At 43.8% G+C, this 22,409-nt stretch overlaps 2 protein-coding genes across 4 annotated transcripts in view; one reads left to right on the top strand and one right to left on the bottom strand.

The window, feature by feature from the left end:
- Positions 1 to 7,016, bottom strand: part of LOC143268221 (uncharacterized) — a 152,298-nt gene extending 145,282 nt beyond the window's left edge. The window contains exon 1 of the mRNA XM_076549356.1: positions 6,438 to 7,016. The gene's annotated coding sequence lies outside the window, so the exon portion shown is untranslated. The remainder of the gene's footprint in view (positions 1 to 6,437) is intronic.
- A 305-nt stretch (positions 7,017 to 7,321) lies between these two features.
- The window catches only part of LOC143268223 (insulin-like growth factor 2 mRNA-binding protein 2), a 79,702-nt gene continuing 64,614 nt past the window's right edge, over positions 7,322 to 22,409 (top strand). The window contains exon 1 of one of the 3 annotated variants that reach the window (XM_076549367.1): positions 7,322 to 7,599. The gene's annotated coding sequence lies outside the window, so the exon portion shown is untranslated. Of the gene's footprint in view, positions 7,600 to 21,245; positions 21,479 to 22,409 lie in introns of those variants that run through there. The other 2 variants (XM_076549369.1, XM_076549368.1) reach the window with 2 other exon arrangements.

Raw genomic sequence — 22,409 nt, 5'->3', positions numbered from 1 at the left:
GAGGAGATTCTATTAATTATTTAGGATATAAAATAGAGCTACAAAAAATTAGACCCCAAAAGGTGCAAATTCAGAGAGATAGGCTACAGACTCTTAATGACTTTCAAAGATTATTTGGAGATATTTCTCATCTACGAACTATTGTTGGGGTAAAAAATGATGAACTGACTAATTTGTTCAAAACCTTAGAAGGTGACAAGGACTTAAATAGTCCAAGAGAATTATCACCTGAAGCTGAGAAAGAATTAGCCTTGGTAGAAAAGAAAGTGCATGAAGGACACGTGGATCATATTGATCCAAAGCTGGATTGCATTTTGGTTATTTTACCTTCTAGGCGTTCTCCTACTGGAATATTAATGCAGAGGGAAGATATTATATTGGAATGGATATTTTTACCAAATAAACCAAATAAAAAATTAAAAACTTATGTGGAAAAAATCTCTGACTTGATTTACAAAGGAAAATTGAGACTTTGTCAATTAGCAGGCATAGACCCAGCAGAAATTGTCGTACCTTTAACTAAGGAGGACATTGAAAAATTATGGACAGAAAGTGAACCTTGGCAAAGAGCTTGCAGTAATTTTTTGGGAGAAATTAACAGCAAATATCCCAAAAGCAGTAGAATTGATCTTATAAAGAGAGCTGACTGGATCTTGCCTCTAATTGTACGGCAAAAACCCATATCTGGAGTTCGTACATTTTATACAGATGCCAATAAAGAAGGAAAGGCAGGTTACAAATCAGAAAATTTAAGTAAAGTGGTTCAAAGTCCATATAATTCAGTTCAAAAATCAGAATTGTATGTTATTCTTGGTATTAATGGATTTTTCAGAACCTCTCAACATAGTAACTGACTCTCAGTATGCTGAAAGAGTGGTGTTACATATTGAGACTGCAGAATTTATCCCTGATGCTTCAGAATGAACTTCACTATTTATTCAATTACAAGATACAATCAGGAAAAGGAAACATCCTTTATATATAACTCACATTCGATCCCATACTGGTCTGCCAGGCCCTCTAGCACAAGGCAATGATGAGATTGATAAATTATTGATAGGAAATGTGCTGGAGGCCTCAGAATTTCATAAAAAACATCACGTCAATAGTAAAGGTTTAAAAAAGGATTTTTCCATAACCTGGCAACAAGCCAAAGAAATAGTAAAGAAATGTCCTACTTGTTCCTTCTACAATCAAACGCCATTACCAGCAGGATGTAACCCAAAGGGTACTCAGAGAAATGAAATCTGGCAGATGGACGTGTTTCACTTTGCAGAATTTGGAAAACTGAAATATGTACACCACACCATCGATACTTATTTAGGATTTCAATGGGCAACTGCTTTGAGTTCTGAAAAAGCTGATTCTGTAATCACTCATTTGCTAAAAGTCATGGCCATTATGGGTATACCTGCACAAATCAAAACTGACAATGCTCCATCATATGTCTCTGTTAAAATGAAACAGTTTTTTGCTTATTACAATATAAAGCATATTACAGGAATACCAAGGTCAAGCAGTTATAGAAAGATCAAACAGAACTCTAAAGGATATGCTAAATAAACAGAAATGGGTAACAAAAACTCCCAGAAAGAGACTGCATAATGCTCTTCTAACTTTGAATTTCTGAATGCCAATGAGAAAGGAACAACAGCTGCAGAGAGACATTGGATAATAGAAAAAACTACAGAATTAAATCAGCCTATATACTTTAAGGGTGTGCTGACCTCAGAATGGAAACCAGGGTATGTATTACTTTGGGGACGAGGTTTTGCTTTTGTTTCTACAAGAGAAGATAAGCTGTGGGTACCATCAAAATTGATAAAGGTTCGATTTGAACAAGAGAGACCTCTTAATTAGAGGAGGTGATAGTTCATCAACCAGCATGAACATCCAATTTAAACTAACTTGTACCAGTAACACATGCCTTTTCATTTAATCAGATAATAATTTGCCAAGAAGGAACATCCCCAAAATTAGTCTTGGGGAAAGGTTTTTGTTTTTGTCTTTTAGGAGAATGAAGGGTAAGGAATCTGAAGAACACTGGACAAATGAGACAACTGAGGAAAAGGGACAAATCATCTATCCCAAGAAACAGAGTGAAACGGTGTATGGGTATATATTATCTAAAAAATTTTATGTCTTCCTAAATATTTCTGCTTTTCTCTAAAGATTTAACACTATTGGTCTTCTAATAGTCCCAGTTCAATTAAAATTTAAAGCTGACTTTGGAGTTGGAGAATGGCTCTCTCCTTCTTTAAACTCAAACATGTTGTTAAAATGAAAATACAAACTCCCTGTATCATGCCAGAATAAAAGAGCCATCTTCTGCTATGGTACAGGACAAAAGCAAAATTAATTAAGGGACTATTCTATTACTAATCTCAACTCTTTGATTCTATTCTGATTCTTTAAACTTTTCTTAAAGTATGAATTTTATATCAAAATTTACAAGATTAATATATATATAGATATTTATACATTTTAAACTTTGTTAAGATATAAATGGCATCTAGATTACTAACTAATTCTAAAAAAAAAAAAGGCTTCAATTACCTGCATATACATGTCTTTGTGTTCAAGTCTCTTATCAGTTTTCTGCAGGAAATCAGGGCCAGGCCTAACATCAACTGAAGTCTCCAGAAAGAAGATGGGGCCCCACAACAACAACAATTCCACGTGGACAATAATAATATCATTAAGCTGACAAATATCATCCACAGATCAGCTTTGAACTACAAGGTGCTCAGAGCAATTTTGAGATGACTAGCTGAGATGATCCAGTCTCAAAGACTACTTGAATAAGGACTTGAGATAAACCCTGAACTTTGGCATTATACACAGACTGGATAATGAAGGATATAGTTACCTCTCCTAGAATTTGACAATTAACCTAAAATTTTTCTTTCAGGATAAAGAAAACTTCGCCCATACCCAGCAGGAAGCAATTTTAAGAATACGACGCCCACATTCCCAAAGAGGTGGTGTCGGGTGGGTGGTTTTTTGGTCTTTTTAATGGGTTTTGGGTCTGGGATAATTTTCAGTATTTAGGGGGGTTGGTTACAAGTTATTGTCAAGGGTTAGGAAAAAGCACTACTGACGGGAGAGACAAGGGCTCCTGTGACAATGGTGACCAGCACTTAGTACGTCCATTTGCAAACAACTCAGATGGCAGGACTTGACTTCCCGGAGTTGCAGATGTTTTGTTCCCTCTTGAAGGAATAAATGACTGATATCTGTTCCTGGATGTGTTTCATGTTTTAAGTTTTCGAGTCCGCCTGGAACTCCAACAATACTCCACACAGGGACAGGTACTGAAGTAAAGGCTGATGATGACCTGGAGGTAGAGACTCTTCCATAAGGGTGTGCCTATTATCCAACGGCATTCTGTGTCACTAGGCTAAACCATATGGGGCTAAAATCTGCCCCCTGACTCTTTTCTGAGTCCACACTTTATACATCTCGGAGTCCCCGGCTGCTCACAGTTTCTCACCGATGCTCTCCCCTCAACCTGTACTCTCTGGCCTTTCATTTGGGCTTCATGGGTAGGACATTCAGATGTACAGTGCTGGGGTCAGAAATGATACCCTAAAAGGAAGGACTCAAACCACTTTTCTCCCCAACCTTCTCTTGCCTTCTTCCCCCACCACTGCCCCCCCCGCCCCCACTTTCTCCCTAGGCAAGATACAAAAGGTAGAATTCACTTCCCCCAGGTCAAGTCATAATCAATAGTCAGACTATATGTGATCAGTCTGCCTTTCTAGCAGTCAGGAAGGGATCACTTCTCTTTGTGCTCCTACAGCAGGAAACTGGAGTGGTTTGAAGAAAAACAGTTAAGTGAATGAATATCAAGTCATTTTTAAACTTGATTTTTGGGTGTGTGACAAAACTGTCTGTCTTTTGTTAGACCATCTTCCAATGTTTAGGTCAAGTGTGATGGCCATATAGAAATCCTCTATTTTGATCTAGATCACTTGCATTACATTTCCATTCAGACTATTAATAGAGTCAATAAAGACAGAGCCCCTTTTTCCAAGGGCAGGCACATCTTTACAAGGGATCTCTGTAGACGAAATTCTAAACAGTCTTAGTAAATAAGAAACACAGAACCAAATACACAGGTAAATAGCTAAAGAGATCAGAGAGTCGTGACGACCTTATCTTACCTCTCACCTCGTTGCTTCCCAGAGGAGAGAGTTTCTTCCGATATGACTTGTCTTTTTATTACCTTTCTGTTCTGCCTTCTCATTGGCTCTAAACCCAACCACATGACTTCCTTGTCACTGCCTGTCTACATAGACCTCTAGGTTTCTATGGTTGGTACTGGGATTAAAGGCTCGTGTCACCACGATTAGCAGTGTCCTTGACCACACAGAGACTCTGCCTGCCATGTGATCAGATTAAGGACATGTGCTACCACCACTGGACTTATGTTTAATGGCTTGCTTTTACCTCTGATCTCCAGGCAACTTTATTTATTAACATACAAATAAAATCACATTTCAGCCAAATAAAATATCACCACAGATCTCAGTTATCAACACTATCTCTGCGGTGTGATTCCTAACTGAGGGAATGGAGATATTGGGCCAAGTCAGTACGGACCTTAACACCTGATCCTTCTGTTCCCACAGCTGAGGGTTAGGATTACAGCTACATTATCACCACCAGGCTCTGTGTATACAAGGCAAGCACTCTAACAATGGTGCTTCCTAAACAGCATGGACTTTCATTTTTTTACCACCTTTAAACTGGAGAAGGGAAAAGGAATAAGCAAGAAGACAGGTGGGAAGTTACTTAAAACCCTATTGAGGCGAATCAGAACAAGATATCACCTGTGACCTTTGCTGCCCACAGTGATCCACTTATTAGAAATCTTCCAAAGCACCCCCAAATAGTGCCACCAGATAGGGACTAAGTGTTCAGACACATGAGGCTGTGGGTGGGGGAATTTCACATTCAAACCATGAAACTCTGTTTGTTTTAAGACACAGTCTCTGTTGTGTAGCTTAGGATGATCCTGGTACCGCAATCCTCCTGCCTCAGTCTTCTGAATACTGAGATTAGAGGTGTGTGCCACCAATTCAAGATATCCTGTGTGAGATTTCTTTGGTTTGGTTTTGTTTTGAGTCAGGGTTTTCCTATGGACCTATGTAGCTCAGAATGGCCTAGAACCTTCAAGGTTCAGACATTAGCCTGTAAGATCTTTAACAACCTGTTTTCTATATGAACACTTGATCTCTTCTTTTGTTTCAGCTACTCTACAGTGTCATCTACAACATCTTTCCTTAGTGTCGGACACCATTTTGTTATTGAGTCTTCCTATGATTTTGATTTCTGCTGAAAATAATAGCTCCAGATGGTTGAAAACATTGGGGAAATGGAGATATCAGTGATTCTGTCATAAAGCCTTACCTGTGAGAGGACATACAGAACCCTCTGAAGATTCATAACCCCAAAGAGCTTTACACCTAAGGTTGCATGTATTTACTGGTGCAACGATATCCTTGATGAAAATGTACATATGGAACTAAAGTATTTTTGTCAAAGATTGGGATTAAATAAAAAAATGTTTTCCCCCATGCCAAACTGGACAAAGTTATCATTATTTTTGCTGCACTGGCAATCAAACCAAGAGCCTTGTGTATGCTAGGCTTACCTCTTGGTTATATTGACAGACTACGTGTTTATTGCTGAAGGGATGTGCCCATGATATGAAGCCACATAAAATAGCCATGGATATCTAGAAAAAGCCTACCTCCAAAATTCAACAGCAGCAATTCACGTACAACTTATTTGTGTGTGTGTGTGTGTGTGTGTGTGTGTGTGTGTGGTGTTGGTGATAAAACCTAGGACCACATGCACGATAAGTTTTAAATTTCTTCTGCAGATTAATCCTTGCTGCATACATTGATTTATGGTAGTGATTCTCAAACATTAATACGGATAGAGATCACCTGAGGACCATTTGGACTGCCTAGGCGTGGGAATGGCACAGGATTCTCCATACTTGGCATGCTTTTGGGGACGCTGATCCATAGACCACACTCATGTTCAAGTATTGGTAAATGGATATTATGTGGCCACACTGACCTGAATTGTTAGGTCTCTAAGCGTAAAGATGAGACCACAGATGTTAGTGAATTCACTGCTTTTTTTACAGTCCATGGTAAGAATTCTCTTCTTCTCTGTTCTCCCTCTTCCGCCTTGCTTTGTCTTCAGGCACTTAGAGCTGACAGAAATGAACTATATACCTTTTTACATGGGTGATCTGAACTCGGCTCCTCATGCCTTTGTGGCAAGCATTTTACCAACTAAACCACCTTCCCAGCTCTGAAAAATTAACTCTTTAAAAGCCAGTCCTCAGCTATTGAATGGTAACATGGGGGTGATGGTGGTATAAATCCGAGTCAGCCCTCCTCCTCACATCCACTTACTATAATCTCCTCTCTCCACTCAAACATCTGCTAGAGAAAGGCATTATCTGTCTCTGAACAGCAGGTTCCGACAGCAGCAAAACTCTTCGATAATAATGAACAGCGTGTCTGAGTCCTGAGTTTCCCAGAGACGGGACATCCATCTCCAGAAAGGGCCTGCCACTTGCTGTTACAGCGGCCCCCAAATCCATCAGTAACGAGCCAACTGGCTGAAACAGGCACTTGGTGGTAAAGCAGAACGTTCTGTCCTTTGGCCAGGAGAAGCCAAGTGTCCACCGGCGATGATGTACGCGCATCTGGCTCGCTCTGCCCTCCTTCTGATGCCTCTTCAGCCCCGCACTGCACAACGTTAAGGTAATTAGACGAGTACCGAGTCCGCAAGTACCTTTGCTGGACCTTCTGCAGAAGCACGGCTACCTCCGCAGGCTGTGAGGGAGGGTAAATGTCCTGGGCTTGGTGCACAGTCCCCCCAGCTACCGTGCAGGAAAGGCCAAGGACGCCCCAGCACGCTGCCCTTCGCTGCCACCAGACACGGGGCCGGCTCCGACGCCTAAGAGGCCGGTGCACCTCGGCCAGTCTACAGAGGCCACGCCCCCTCCCTCGCGGCAGAAGTGATGGGCGTGGCCTGGGCGGTGATTGCCACGTGACGGCGGCGACCGCTGTAAGCAGCGCCCAGAGCCCGGAGCCTGCGGGCGGAGCTGAAGCAGCGTTTGCGGCGGGCAGAGCTGAAGCAGCGTTTGCGGGCGGAAGTGCGGAGGAGCGGTTGCGCCAGTCCCACTCCTCACTCCGAAGGTGCAAGAACGGACTTAAACGCCTGGAAGCTTGGGCTCAGCTCGCGCGTCTGCACAGGCGCACTTATGCTCCTGGCGCCTGTCTGGCTTCCCAGGGCAGGGGGCGGAGCCTGTGGATAGCCCCGGAGCTTCTAAGGGAGGTTGGACCCGGGCACGTTTGGAGTTATTTTGTTATTGTGAGGAAAGGCCTTGCTGCGAGCTTAAGAAGATGCGGAGTGTGTCGATCCACGCCCTCACCTCCCGGTTTAAATTTAATTCATTCCCATGTGTTGATCACCTAGTAGCAAACCGTTTTGCTGTGTATTGGGTTACAGAGATGAAAAAGATGATCGTTGCCCCCGAAGGATCAGAAGATCTAGCAGAGGAAGCAGGTGAATGAAAAATTGGAGGGCTGCAGATAAGGCTCAGTGGTACAGCTGTTCAAAAATGTGCTACATTTTATTTCTCCATACTTAGAACACTGAATTTGGGTCTGTTTTTCTAGTTTTAAATTGTGTCGTTGTAATAATTTGTGTTCATCTAGGGGTAGATTAATTTTCATGTTGTGAGGCAACTGCATCCGCACAGTCCGGTTTCTGCTTCTGAGTTAGGGTTGTATCTGGTACTCGTTGCCTTCTTTCTTATGTACTTTTTCTTCTCAACTTTTTTAGATTACATCCTTAAATTATTTTTAAAGAAAATACCAATGTGATTGGCAACCTTTATTTATTTTTAGTTCATATGTATGAATGTTTTGCCTGCATGTGTGTAAGTGCATTGTGTGTGTGTGCGCGCGCGCGTGCAAGTGCACCTGATGCCTTTGGAGGTCAGAAGTGGGTGCCAGATCCCCTGGAAATATAGTTAAGGGTGGTTGTAAGCCCCCGTGTAGGTGCTGTAATCTGTTTTTGGTTTGTTTTGGGCTTTTTGGTGCTTTTTGTTTTGTTGTTTGGTTTGGGTTTGGGTTTTTCAAGACAGGGTTTCTCTGTTTAGTCCTGGCTGTCCTGAACTCCCTTTGTAGAGCAGGCTGGCCTCGAACTCACAGAGATCAGCCAGCCTCTGCCTCCAGAGTACTATGATTAAAGGCATGCGCCGCCACCACCCAGTGTAGCTGCTATAATTTGAATCCAGGTTGTCTGTGAGAGCATTAAGTGCTCTTAAACTGCTGAACCATCTCTCTAGACCCAACAACTCCCATTTGACTGCTCAATTGATTTCAAGTTTTTGATTATTTTTTTCCTCATTCTGTTCGAGATCTATGACTTCCAATCTAGAGACTGATGTTTTTGATTTATGTATTATATCTTGTGGCTTAGTTACTGTTCTGTTGCTGTGAAGAGACACCATAACCAAGGTGACTTATAAAAAGAAGCATTTAATTTGGGGCTTGCTTATAGTTTCAGAGGACTAGCCTGTAATCATGGTGGGAAGCATGGAGTCAGGCAGGCAGGCATGGTGCTGGAGAAGTAACTGAGAGCTTACATCTTAACCACAAAATGAAGTAGGGGAAGGAGGGAGGAAGGGAGGGAGAGAGGGAGGGAGGGAGAGGGGGAGGGAGGGGGGGAGGGAGAGAGAGAGAGAGAGAGAGAGAGAGAGAGAGAGAGAGAGAGAGAGAGAGAGACTGAGACTGACTGGATGTCATGGGCTGTGGGATTTTGAAACCTCAAAACCCACTCCAGTGATCTCTGTGATCCCAGAGGCCAGAAGGGTATCATCAGTGTGAAGCAAGAAGTCAGCCTTCCTCAACACAACTCAGTGGCTGTTGTTGGTTCAAACTTCTAGAGGCTAACAAAGGACAGTTTATGTTAGGCATATTTAAGCACAGCACATTTTGAGAAAAAGTTTTCTGGTGATAATTAATTCAATCCTGTGTGTACAACAAAGCTTAAGACATGGTTACATTGAAACTCTTTCCAAGGTACATGGAAAGAGTTTCAATTAAGATGGATTGTATAGATTGACTACATGCGGCATGTTAAAGGTCTGGGGGAAGAGCTGGTGTGGTGTTGGTCATACAGATAGTGCAAAGGTTATTAACTACCTCTGCTCTCATTTGTAAAGTACGTGTGACATCTCCGATAAAGATGGGCTCTACTGGCTGAGAAACAACGCTCAAGATAAGGGTCTGGGGAGGATGACTGAGACAAACACCATGTGTGGTCTGGCCATAGAAATAGTTCAGAGGTCACCAGGCTATTAACCAAATCATTTCCAGCGTTATGGGCAGAGAAGAGATGATACATCTCTTCCTTTGAAGAGACAAGCCTTAGTTTAACGTTCCTGGTTTCCCTAGTGCTTATCTGTGAGCACAAGGATTTCGTGCCCTCTACAGCCCACCCTGAGTGACACACCTTCCACAAGAGGTACTAATCCTTCTAAATAGTTCATCAACTGAGAACACATTCAAATGGATGAGCTTATGGTGTCCATTCTCATTCAAACCACCACATCTTGATAACTAGTTTTCCTCTGGATCTTCTAGGAATTCTTGTTAATTAGATAGTAAAAAGTTTCGATTGATCTTCTGTGTCTCTTAACATTTTTTTTATTTTTTTCCTAATTTGTCTCCCCATGCAGGATTTCTTCCTAGATTGTTTTCATTTTGTTAATCGTGGTTTTAATTTCCAATAATTATTTCTTATTGCTTCCTTTCCATAGCAACCTATTGATGTTTTATAGATTCAGTTATTGTTTTCAGCTTGTCTGAGAAAACTAGAAATCAAAAATAATCTTTTTTTTTTTTTGAATTATCTGTTTAACACTGAATCATTTTTTTCCTTCCATTTTTCATTTTAGAAATCTTTCTATTTTGTACTTTGGCTTTTCAAAATGGTTGAAAATCATTTATTGGCTATGCATATTTATGTCCTTTGGGGGTACTGGGCATCTACTGAGAACCTTGAACATGGTAGTGAAGCCCTCCTACCACTGAATGAAACTCCTGGCCCTTCTTGTCTGTGTATACTTATGAATGAAAGTGTGTTAGCTACAAGAGGCCCCATTTTTGTAGACACTGGTCGGAATTGTCAGGGAAGAATGGATTCTGCCTGCCTCCTGTGTCCATGTTTTAGCGCTGCGTTGTCTGTAAATGCTGTCTCGTTCTCCCTCTGTCTTACAGGAATCAGTCAAATTTCTGCTTTGTTGTCTTCATTGTTATGACGGGTTTCCTTTTTTCCTCCCTTCTTAACAAATAGCATGTAAGTGGGCTTGAGGCAGGAAGGCAAATGCATGTGCATAGTCTCACACAGAATTGTAGCTGTGTGCCTTACTGCCTATTCATTCAGCTCTTGGGTTTCTATCCTCAGCTTTAAAGAGATTGAGAAAAGTACTTTCTCATATAGTAAGTGGTGTCAAAGCCTTGGGCCTCCTCCAAATCTGGGTTCCCCCTTTCCATTTTCTTCACTTATGCCAAGCCTTCCAACAGCTTTACAGCTTTTCAGAAACCGGGGGTTGACTTTCTTCCTCAGCCCTGGTTTGGTATGCTTTGCTTCACTTCTCTCTTCCCTTTGTATTATTGTGACCAGATCGCGACCCCCCAGAGAGACCACCAAAGACCAGTATGCCGGAATGCAAAAGCAAAGTTTAATTCGGGATATCTGAAAGCAATACAAGCCTAGGCAGGGACTTTGTCCACTACATCCAATGCAGTGGAGGCTGGAGGAAGTGCCCACCTTTCTGCAAGCTCAGTTTTTAAAGGCAAAAACCACAAGGTTACATCATTTAGGGGTGCTAGTACGGGTACAATTCTGATTGGCTCGCTTCTAGGGACTTTCTAGAAATCATGGTTTAATCTTACTTCTAAGGGGGTGGTTGCTGCCCGTCACCATTTCTCATTGGCTGCCCTCCGGTGGGGACATTTCTGTGGTCAGTTACCCTGGAAACCAGGGTTGGAACATTCCTTGGTTAAACAGTCATCACCGAATGAATATCTTGTGACTCTGTACTTTGCACTTTCTAATTTCTGGAATCTGGGTTGACTGGTTCCAGTAACTCAAAGCCTATACCTAAAATGGAGAAAGCTTAGGCCTTATTTCTAAGATGGAGGCATTTTGTTCTCATTTTGGTCTCACAGTATTACATGTAACTTGGCTTTCTTTACTGTATCTTTCTGCCAGTCATATTTGTAAGCTGCTTTTGCATTATCCTTCTCTTAGCTTGGAGGGCAGGAAAGAACAGAAAAGGAATAGAGAAAAAAAAGGGAGTTAAGGGCCAACTTCTGAGTCTGGTAAGTTCCTAGGGTTTTGAGCAAAACTTAGCTCCGTTTGCCTGATGAGTGATTCTACTAAATAAGGACTCTTATATGAGGAGCCCCTTGACCCCATTTTAATGAACTTTCTGAACACCCAGTTGAACGGAATAGCATTGGTAGAGACTGTTATAGGGCGTGTTCTCTGGGAGCTTGTGGACTGGTTTAGGACACATAAGCAGTGATTGACTCATGACTCACCTCCTACAGACTGAAGCGCTGAGTTGTGTGCCATTCTAAATGTAGTAAAGGTTCTGCAGAGGTCAGGAAGGTTAGGTCTTGGTTGCGCCAAAAGGGCTAAAATTGGTGGGAGAAATGCCAAACAATCCAAGGACTGGACAATTGGTGAGATCCAAATTTCAAAGAGAAAATAAACCAGAATCCTCTAGTAAGTCTCTGACATGTACTGGAAACTGGGATCACACCTGGAACTCTGAAGATAGACAGCTTTTCCACTTCATGTCTTCTTAATGAGTTTCCATACAGACAACAGGCCTACCAGAGAGGTAAAGGGTTCATTGAATATGCAAATCTTGAGTATGGAAATAAAAGGCAGGTATCAAGACATAGCATTAACTCACTGTACCACTTTACTTAGAAAAGGCTGTGACAAAAGGGAGAAATTGGTAAGAGCAGTTACTAGTTTATAAAAAACTATAGTTTTAAAAATTATAATTGCCATCATTTTCCACTTAGGTGATTGCCCATAGTCAGTATCAGAATTCCAAAAGAATTTCCATCATTTTGAGCATGCAAGATGAAATTGACATGGAAGAGATCATTAAGGACATTTTCAGACAAGGCAAAATCTACTTCATCCCTCGGTACCAATTCCAGAGCAATCACATGGACATGGACATGAGATTAGCATCACCTGAAGAGATCTCCAATGCAGTGGAGGCTGGAGGAAGTGCCCACCTTTCTGCAAGCTCAGTTTTTAAAGGCAAAAACCACAAGGTTACATCATTTAGGGGTGCTAGTACGGGTACAATTCTGATTGGCTCGCTTCTAGGGACTTTCTAGAAATCATGGTTTAATCTTACTTCTAAGGGGGTGGTTGCTGCCCGTCACCATTTCTCATTGGCTGCCCTCCGGTGGGGACATTTCTGTGGTCAGTTACCCTGGAAACCAGGGTTGGAACATTCCTTGGTTAAACAGTCATCACCGAATGAATATCTTGTGACTCTGTACTTTGCACTTTCTAATTTCTGGAATCTGGGTTGACTGGTTCCAGTAACTCAAAGCCTATACCTAAAATGGAGAAAGCTTAGGCCTTATTTCTAAGATGGAGGCATTTTGTTCTCATTTTGGTCTCACAGTATTACATGTAACTTGGCTTTCTTTACTGTATCTTTCTGCCAGTCATATTTGTAAGCTGCTTTTGCATTATCCTTCTCTTAGCTTGGAGGGCAGGAAAGAACAGAAAAGGAATAGAGAAAAAAAAGGGAGTTAAGGGCCAACTTCTGAGTCTGGTAAGTTCCTAGGGTTTTGAGCAAAACTTAGCTCCGTTTGCCTGATGAGTGATTCTACTAAATAAGGACTCTTATATGAGGAGCCCCTTGACCCCATTTTAATGAACTTTCTGAACACCCAGTTGAACGGAATAGCATTGGTAGAGACTGTTATAGGGCGTGTTCTCTGGGAGCTTGTGGACTGGTTTAGGACACATAAGCAGTGATTGACTCATGACTCACCTCCTACAGACTGAAGCGCTGAGTTGTGTGCTAGTTACTAGATGTCCTAGGTACAAAGACGACTTTCTGGAAATGGGAAGACCAGGTGAGGTTCCTCCATTCCCATCTGCAACAACGTCTGCGGCGACTTCCACCGCTGGCGTGGTGGCTAGGAACTGGCCATCTCATTCAGGTATACAAACAGGTTCTGTGGGACCAAAGCAACTCCTGAGCAGCTCAGCTCTCAAGGGAGTGGAGGGCGGGACCTCAGAGCTCCATCAGGTGGCCAGGAGGGGAGTCTGTCTTGGGAGGTTTATGTCAGAGGTCTGGAAGTGGCTTTCTGGAGGCCATCAGCACCATGATTCCCAGAAGGACGATTCCTAAAAATAGGTGATGATCTCTCTCCTATGTGTAATTATGTTACGATGAAGCAGCTGACATTGTGACAAGTCATTAGTCACAAGCCATACTGACTCAGATTCCAGCCTGCGGAGGGGATGACCCGGGCCGCAACTTCCTGAGGGTTTTACTTGACAGGTCTCACCACACTCAGCCTTGGCCCTACCCTGAGGACCACGGGCCGGGCTGGCAGGACCTATGTACGCCTCTCCCGCCGCTGCCGTGAGGTATCTGCTACTCTGCTCCCAAATCACTTGAGTCCGGTGATTTATTTCTCCTTCCTCCTCCCCCTTGCTAATTTTAACTCAACTCCAAATTAATATTTTTTTGAGAGATAACGTAATGCCTGGCCCCTCCTACCACTTCTCATGACTGAGGAATGAACATCAGCACAAAACATCTTGTGGTGGCCTCAGAACAGAAGACAAAGTTAAAGTCTCGGTGTTTTCCCAAAGCTGCCAAAGCGCTGGATCTTCATGCCAATAACTTGTCTACACCATGGTTTCAGTCTGCTGTGGGATCATGCTCTTGTACACTGGTTTAATAAAACGCTGATTGGCCAGTAGTTAGGCAGGAAGTATAGGCAGGGTAAGCAGATGAGGAGAATGCTGGGAAGAGGAAGGGCTGAGTCAGGAGTCGCCAGCCAGACACAGAGGAAGCAAGATGACAAGGCAGAACTGAGAAAAGGTACCAAGCCACGTGGCTAAACATAGATAAGAATTATGGGTTAATTTAAGTGTAAGAACTAGTTAGTAATAAGCCTGAGCTAGTGGCTGAGCAGTTATAAATATTAAACCTCTAGATGATTCTTTTATAATGGCTGTGGGTCTGGGGAGGGGCAGGCAGGACCCAAGAAACCTTCCAACTACATCAGTCTGTTTCAATTGCTTGATCAATGCTTTAAAAAAAAAAAAAAAAAAAAAAAAAAAAAACATGTCCTAGATTCATGAAGTGGGTAGGACTCAAGAGAAGCAGGGTGCCAGCAAACCGCTGGAGCTGCTGAGTGAATACTGGCCTCAGCCTTTGGCCCTTGTTCCTGTTTGAGCTTTGCCCCCTTCAAGATGATTCCAAAACCACCCACCTCTGCATGACTTACTCAGCACTCAGAGTCTTATTTAGGCGCACATGGTGGGAAGAACTTAAGGGCAATTACTTGTTGCACTGGGTAATTTCATGTGGCCCTTTTGGAGAGGTCATGATGTTTAGATGTTTGGCCCAACACAATTGTGTTGCCTGTAAAAGCGTGTTTTGTTTGTGACCTATATTTTAAACAGTAGACTGAGTAAATCCTACTACTCTGTGTAAGGTGGGTGGGTCTCCTGCACACAAAAAAGGGGGTGTTTGTTTGTTGAGACAGCGCCTCCTGAAGCTCAGGTTTGGCCCCCAAACCATGCAGTGAACCACAGATGACGTTGGACTTCTGTCTTCCTGTCTCTACCTCCTGAGTGCTGAGATTATCTTCGCGTACCACTACCCCAGTTGATATGGGCTGGGGACCACACTCAAGGGACTTTGGTGCATGCTAGCCAAACACTGTTCTAGCTGACTCTCCATCGCCAGCCCCAGAAAGGTATTATTTTTCTAATAGTAAAAGGTACCATTTAAAAACCTTCACCCACTCCCAGTTGTTGGTTATAAATCCTCTGGCATTTCTGTAGGTTTTTTAAATTGCTGTTTTTGTTTCTGGGGGTGAGTAGCCTCAGTGCCATCCAGGCTGTGGTTGAACTCCTGAGCCTGAAGGACCCTCCTGCCCCAGCTTCTCATGTGGCTGGAATGGCAGGCCCGGCTCCCTGTTTGTGGTCTCTCCTTGTAACCATAGTACCTGATAGAAACAACCTAAGAGAGGAAGAGTTATTTTGGTTCAGTGTGACAGAGTTTTAGTCCGCCACGGCAGGGAAGCTTGGCAGAGTAGCTCGGTTCATTGTAGACTTTCCTGTGGGCCGCCAGCTCACAGATACGGCGTGGACAGACTTATTATTAATTATGAAAGTGTCGCCTTCCCTTAGGCTTGACCCACAGTTCTTATAACTTAAATCAGCCCATATTTTTTATTAATCTACATTCTGCCACATGGCTTTTACCTCTCTCCCATTTTGTGTGTCTAACTCATTCTGTATCTCGATGGCATTTCACGTGCCTCAGTTCATCTCCTACTTCCTTTCTCTCCGCCCAGAAGTCCCACCTGTACCTCCTGCCTAGCTATTGGCTGTTCAGCTCTTTATTAAACCAATTACAGCAGTATATCTTCACACATTGTACAAATACCCCACAACGGTTCATGGCCATGGGAGAGTTTGGTGATGATGTTCACATCATGGTACATGGAAGCCAAGAGTGCTGGAGCCAGACCCCACCTGAGGTTCCACAGCCTGTTAAGGGATCCAGCGCCACCAGCTGGATACCAAGCGTCCAAAGCCTGAGTCTGGAGCGGCGTTGGCTCTGTAGCACTCCCTAACCTCACAGTTCTCTGTCTCATGATGCTTCCTTTTCTGTCACATTTCCAGTCTTCAGGCTGGTTTCACCATCTTTAAAAGTATTTCTCGATAGTATGCCTCATAAAATACTCGGGAAAACTACTCCCCCACATACACACTCTTACTCACACTCAGTTGTGAATCTTAGAGATAATCACTGTTAACATTTTCATTCATGCCTCAGCTCTGCAGCTGAGAGGGGTCCAGCTCATCTTAGACATCTATTCTAGGCGAATGTTCTACCCTGAGTATTATCCGTAGCCTTGGATGTCTAGTCTAGACTTGATACTTTCTTAAAAATGTTATTTTTTTTATTTATGTGTGTGTGTGGTGGGGTGTTCATGTGTGTGTAGGTCCCTAGGAGGCCAGAAGAGGGAGTCGGATCCCCTGGAGCTGGAATTAGAGGCTGTTGTGATTTGCCCAATGGGGAGGCCGGGAAGTGAAATTCACGTCCTCTGGAAGGTCAGCAAGCACTCTTCCCTGTGGAGCCATCTCTAGCCCAGCTCTACTTGTGATTGATGAGAGAGTTACTCATTTCGTGTCCTTTTTGAGTTCCTGTCCTGACAGTGTCGTGTAGGCTTGGAGCATGTTGGAAATAGTCACCAGTTGCATGTTATTGAAGGAGAGGGCGGAGCTAGCACATGCCGAAGCTGCGGCATGAACTTGATGATAGCACTCTTTATGACGAAGACAGTGGACAGCAGAGCATTGCACCACAGGAGGAATGCAGAGACTGTCTGTGATATTAGAGGTGTGCCTGCAGTGCCTTCGGGACCCTCTAAGGAAGCCAATTTTGATGTGTTGCCTGGAGATTCATCTGAAGGAAGAAACGCACACACACGCATGCACGCAAGCGCGCGCATGCGGTCTGCTTCCTGAGTTCTGGGATTAAAGGCATGCATGCGCCACCACCGCCCATTGAAAAAAATTCTTTCAAGAGATGGCTAGATGTTGAAAAAGAGAGAGCCATTTAATTTTTTTCAAACCCAGACTTGAATTTGAATCATTGGAAAGCTTTAAAAAAAAAAAAACTTAGGTGTGTGTGCACATGCACGTGTGTGTGTGTGTGTGTGTATGTGTGTGTGTGTGTAGGTCAGAACACACTCTCAGGTGTCATCTGCCTTATGCCATGTTTGGGACAAGGCTTTTGTCGATTGCTGCAGTGTATACCAGACTAGCTGGCCCATGACCTTCTGGGAGGCCTCCCCTCCCTGCCACCCTAACTATAGGAACATGGGATCATAGAACCTGCTCTCATGTCCTCTGCACGGGTTCTGAGGGTTTCCAGCTCTGGTTCTCTTTTTGCCCAGGAGTATTAGTTTACCCACGGAGCCGTCTCCCAGCCCTTGGAAAGCGTTTTGTAAACATTAGTGCCTGTGCTCAGTCAAGGACCCATGAAGCTGTGTGCAGTAGGTTTGGCAGTTCAGTGAGGCTGAGGATGGAGGGCAGTGGTAGAACGCTTGCCCAGCATGTTCAGAGCTCAAGTTCAGCTCCCAGCGCAGCAAAGGAAGTTCCCCTGGTCATTTTGATGGTCTTCCAGGCTTCGGAAGTCTTTTGAAAACAAAACAAACAAGTGTGCTAGTGCATATCTACAGTGTCAGCACTCCAGAGGCAGGAGGATTACAGCTTCCAGCCAGTCTAGTGAAATGCTGTCTCAAGTTTTTGTTTGTTTGTTTTTGTTTTTATGAGACAGGGTTTCTCTGTGTAGCCCCGGCTGTCCTGAAACTCACTCTAGAGACCAGGCGGGCCTCAAACTTGGAGATCCACCTACCTCTGCTGGAATTAAGGGTGTGCACCACCACTGCCAGGCTCAAAGTTATTTATTTATTTATTTTTTAAGAAAATAAACCAGGAAATCAGAGTGGGATGAAAGACCAGTTCATAGAGTTTATTCTGTGAAATATGAATATTTATAAACTTTAAATTAGTAAAATGAGGGCTGGAGAGATGGCTCAGCTGTTAAGAACACTTCCTCTTGTGCAGAACCCAGGATCAGTTCCCAGCACCCACATGGTAGCTGTAACTGCCGGTAATTCCAGTTCCTGAAGATCTCACACCCTCTTCTGGCCTCCACAGGCACTGCATGCACATGGTACACAGCTGTACTTGCTGGCAGATACCACACGCGCGCGCGCGCACGCGCACACACACACACACACACACATATGTCTTTTTTCAGAAGCACTAGAACAAATTGAACCTGTTTTTTTTTTTTTTTAAAGATTTATTTTATTTATTATGTATATAGTATTCTGCCTACATGTGTCTTTGCAGGCCAGAAGAGGGCATCAGGTCTCACTACAAGTGGTTGTGAGCCACCATGTGGTTGCTGGGAATTGAACTCAGGACCTCTGGAAGAGCAGGTCGGTGCTCTTAACCATTGAGCCATCTCTCCAGCCCCCCAAATTGAACCTGTTAACTTTAAATTTTTTACTTTATTTATTTACTGTGGGCAGATGGTGCTGATGTGCCCTGGCATGTGTGTGGAAGTCAAGGACAGCTGTCAGGAGTCCTCTCCCCTTCCACCAGATAGGTGCTGGGGGTCAAATCCAGGTCACTGGGCTTGGCAGCAAGCACCCTTACCCAGTGTTTTCCTTACACCAGGGCTGCTTTCTCCTAGAGCACTGGCTGTCATAGACTACAACACGTGTGAGTTACCTGGTCACAGCTCTGGTACAGTAGAGTGGGGCTCTAGCCACGCTTCTCTCAGGGCTTGACCAATAATCAAATACGGTCAAAACACAATCTCAGTTACAGTATTTCCCATATTGTATCTCAAAGAAAAAAAATTTTTTTGAGGCAGGATCTCAACACTATGTATCCCTGGCTGGCCTGGAACTCACTATGTAGACCAGGCTGGCCTCACATTCACAGAAATCTGCCTGCCTCTGCTTCCCAAGTGTTGGGATTAAAGCTTACCTCAAAATTTAACACTGCTACACACAACCCAACAAAACAACCCCTTAAATTTTTTTTTTTTTAATATGAGCAGTGATACAGATACAATAGCAGATTTTAAACCGTGTGCCTTCTGGATTGAATACAGGAAGTGTCACTTTGCTGAAGTGACCTAAGTGTCATATACTAGAGTTCAAATCCAAGCCGAAGGGTTTTTGTTACAGTGGAAAATGGTGATGAATGTTTAAGATTGGAACATAGAAAGAAAACTCAGTGTCTTTGTTAGGGTTCCTTAGTTAGGCTGTAAGGAGACACCATGACCACAGCAGCGCTTATAAAGGAAACATTTAATTGGGGGTGGCTTACAGTTTCAGAGGTTTAGTCTAGTATCATCATGGTGGGACAGGGCAGCAGGCAGGCAGACATGGTGCTGGAGAAGGAGCTAAGAGTTCTACATCTGGATCTGCTGGCAGCAGGAAGTGAACTGTGAGCCACACTGGGCATAGCTTGAGCATATAAGACTTCAAAGCCGGCCTCCACTGACACACTTCCTCCAACAAGGCCACACCTCCTAATAGTGCCACTCCCTGTGGGCCAAGCATACAAGTCTGTGGGGGCCATTCCTATTCAAACCATACTCAGACCCACGGTCCATTAATCATTGTGTCCTGGGGACAGGGAGAGTCTTGTTGAACTCCATGAAGAGTTCATGTGCCCTCTGCTAGTGTGGCTTTTCCTTGAGGGACCTGGGTTTTTGGTCCAGGAGATTTTTCCTCTGGCCAGAGCAAAGCAACCAGTGCTACCATTTAAAATGCCCTAGCAGCGGTCCTTGGAGTGGGAGCAGACACTTCACACTCTTCCAGCCGTGAAGTGTGATTCTTGCTTAAGTTGCCCCACCCTGCACAGCCGCTGAGGCAGCAGCCACAGTCCATGCCTCCGTTTTCTGTCAGGTTAGGTTTCATTCTTACACCGTTCATCTCCAGCCTTTCCACACAGTCCACACAGATGCTCCGCTGTACCTGCGCCTCCTTGGGGGGTACACAGGAGTCATCCCCACTCCAATCACCTCCTTTGCTTCTGCTGCTGCTTCTGTAGGAACCCCAGGGCCAAGCTTTAGGGAATGCCACCTAAGTTTCCATCATTAAAAAAGAAAATCATCATACTCGAGTAGGAGGGATTCTGCAGGGCTTTAAGACAGGAACCAGAATGTTTGGGGTGAAAGGTGTGTGCTTAAATTGTAACTGGGTCCAAGAACGGTGTTCTAGATCAAGTGTAGAAACATCTGAAGTAGACTGGGCATGGTGGCTTACACTTACAGAACTCAGGAGGCCGAGACCACAGGATTACAAGTTCAAGGCCAGCCTGGAGTATATAGCAAGCTTCTGTCTTCAAAGAAAACAGAAAAACAAACAAAAAAATCCACATAACTTGAAATAGAAGGGGATTAATGGGAATGAGCAAAACTAAGGTTCATTAAGGTAGAACCCCGAAGCGAGGAAAGCATTTGGCTGGGGGATGTATGTAATAATGTGTGTGTGACGTTGAAAAAGTTTACCAGCACAGGGAATGCTGAGCTGAGAAACCATCCTCCGCTCCAGACGAAGAGGAGAGCGGGAGCACTGGCTAGGGAACCCTGAGCTCTCGGGGCCTGGAGGTAACACTGGTGGCTTCTGTGTCTGCAGATGGGACCCGGCAGGGTATGGGCCAAGGATGTCCATCAGAGGCCCAAGGGAGGGGCATGCCTGCTCATGAGGACAGGGTTTCCTTTCACGGGGGTTGCCCCTCAGATATCCTGCGTAGTAGATACTTACATTATGACGCAGAACAGTAGACAAATCACAGTTAGGAAGTAGCAGTGGGAATAACGTTCAGCTTCTTGACATTGTCACCTGCAGAGTTGAGAACCATGGACCGAGTCACCAGACAAAACGCCAACCCTTGTAAAGTTTCATTTGAGCCACATTCATGGTTATCCTGGGGTGTATGTAGCCTGTGGGCCACAGGTTAGACACGCCTGTGTGGGTTAGGTGATAGATGAGGTAAGATTGCCACAGGGTGATTAATTGTTAAAGCTGGGGTAATTGTACCATTTCTCTATATCTGTAAGTTAGGACGTTTTTAGAGAAAATGTTAAGACCAATTTTATGACTATAGTTATCAGCACAGAAAGAATCTAACATCACAGCCAGGATGAGGAACACAGCCCCATGAGACTCTCTTGTGGATCGGGATTGTACCGTGTACTCACAGGGCTGGGGGTAAACGGTTCACATTCTCTATGGGAAGGACTGCTTGTTGGCGAGGTGGCCAGTGAGCCCATTGACTTTTGGAATGTGTTTGGAACACTGTCTGGAACCATGGGGAATTGTGCACACTGGACAAGACAGTTCGTTCTGTGGCCGCTTCTGTTTCTAGTCAGCTGTGAGATAGTAAGCAGGTGTCCATGGTGAAACGGGCAGCAGATGGGGAGGCTATGGGTGTGAGCGGGTAGGAGCTGAGTGAAAAGGTCTGTACTGGGATATTGACTGAGAAAGTCCAAAGAAGGCAGAGATTGTGAAGAGAAGAAACAGGACTTGTTGAATTAGTGAGTAGATGTTCAAGTTGGACAGAGGGAAGGAGGGTAATCAGGGGACTCCCTGGCCCTGAGCCGGGGCCAGTGGGAGAAGGGTATATTCTGCTGCTTTATTACGTGTTATATGGATCTCAGGAACAGGGATGGTCTTAGAAGGTAGGATTTTAAAGTGAGTACTGGAGACCATGGCTATGCCCTGCTGCATTTGGGTCAGACAGTCGCCTTATTTTTCATGGCGCAGTGGCTGAGTGGACTCCCCAGGTATGATTTATTTTGGGAGATGATAATTAACTTTTTACAAGAGAGATGTGAGTTGACTTTTTTTCCAAGATAATTATGTATTACCTTCCCTGGATCTTACCCAGTGATGTTGATTCTCCCGGTACAAGGTCTGACTCCTTGAGGCAGTAAAAGATAATAATAATAATAATAATAATAATAATAATAATAATAAAGATAATAAGAAAAAAGGTCAGACATGGAGAGAGGGAGAGAACATTCCTGAAGAAGCTGGCAGTCTTCAGGAGTGGCACCAGTCACCACCAGCACCAGGGGGGCCACAGTGGCCATGGAGCTCAAATGTTGGGAAGGAAATCCCTCCATTGACATTATTCATTTCGACGAGAAGCCTTTGAGCCACACAGTGAAGCAGAACGTTCCTTTCTTTCACACGGCCCTGGCATTTTTGGTAATGCTGACTAATTGGACCGTACAGCGTGATGCTTAAGTTCCTTCTTACTTCTCTGAGTCTCAGGTGAATGAGAGATTAAAACACAGCCATCTAAGTATCTTGTGTATCTTAATTCTCCCTCTTGACTGAAAAGAAAAGCTCTACAATATACTCTTACTAGCTTCTGGCCATAGGAAATAGGTAGAAAATACACTTTGCTTTTTAAACAAATTTCGCTAACAAAATTAAATTTCCCATTAAAAATGGGGGAAG

Source organism: Peromyscus maniculatus, chromosome 12 (assembly GCF_049852395.1).
Source record: "Peromyscus maniculatus bairdii isolate BWxNUB_F1_BW_parent chromosome 12, HU_Pman_BW_mat_3.1, whole genome shotgun sequence".
In the NCBI taxonomy this organism is placed as follows: Eukaryota; Metazoa; Chordata; class Mammalia; order Rodentia; family Cricetidae; genus Peromyscus; species Peromyscus maniculatus.
The sequence above is the reverse complement of the archived record's forward strand: the minus strand, read 5'-3'. Positions and strand labels throughout refer to the sequence as shown.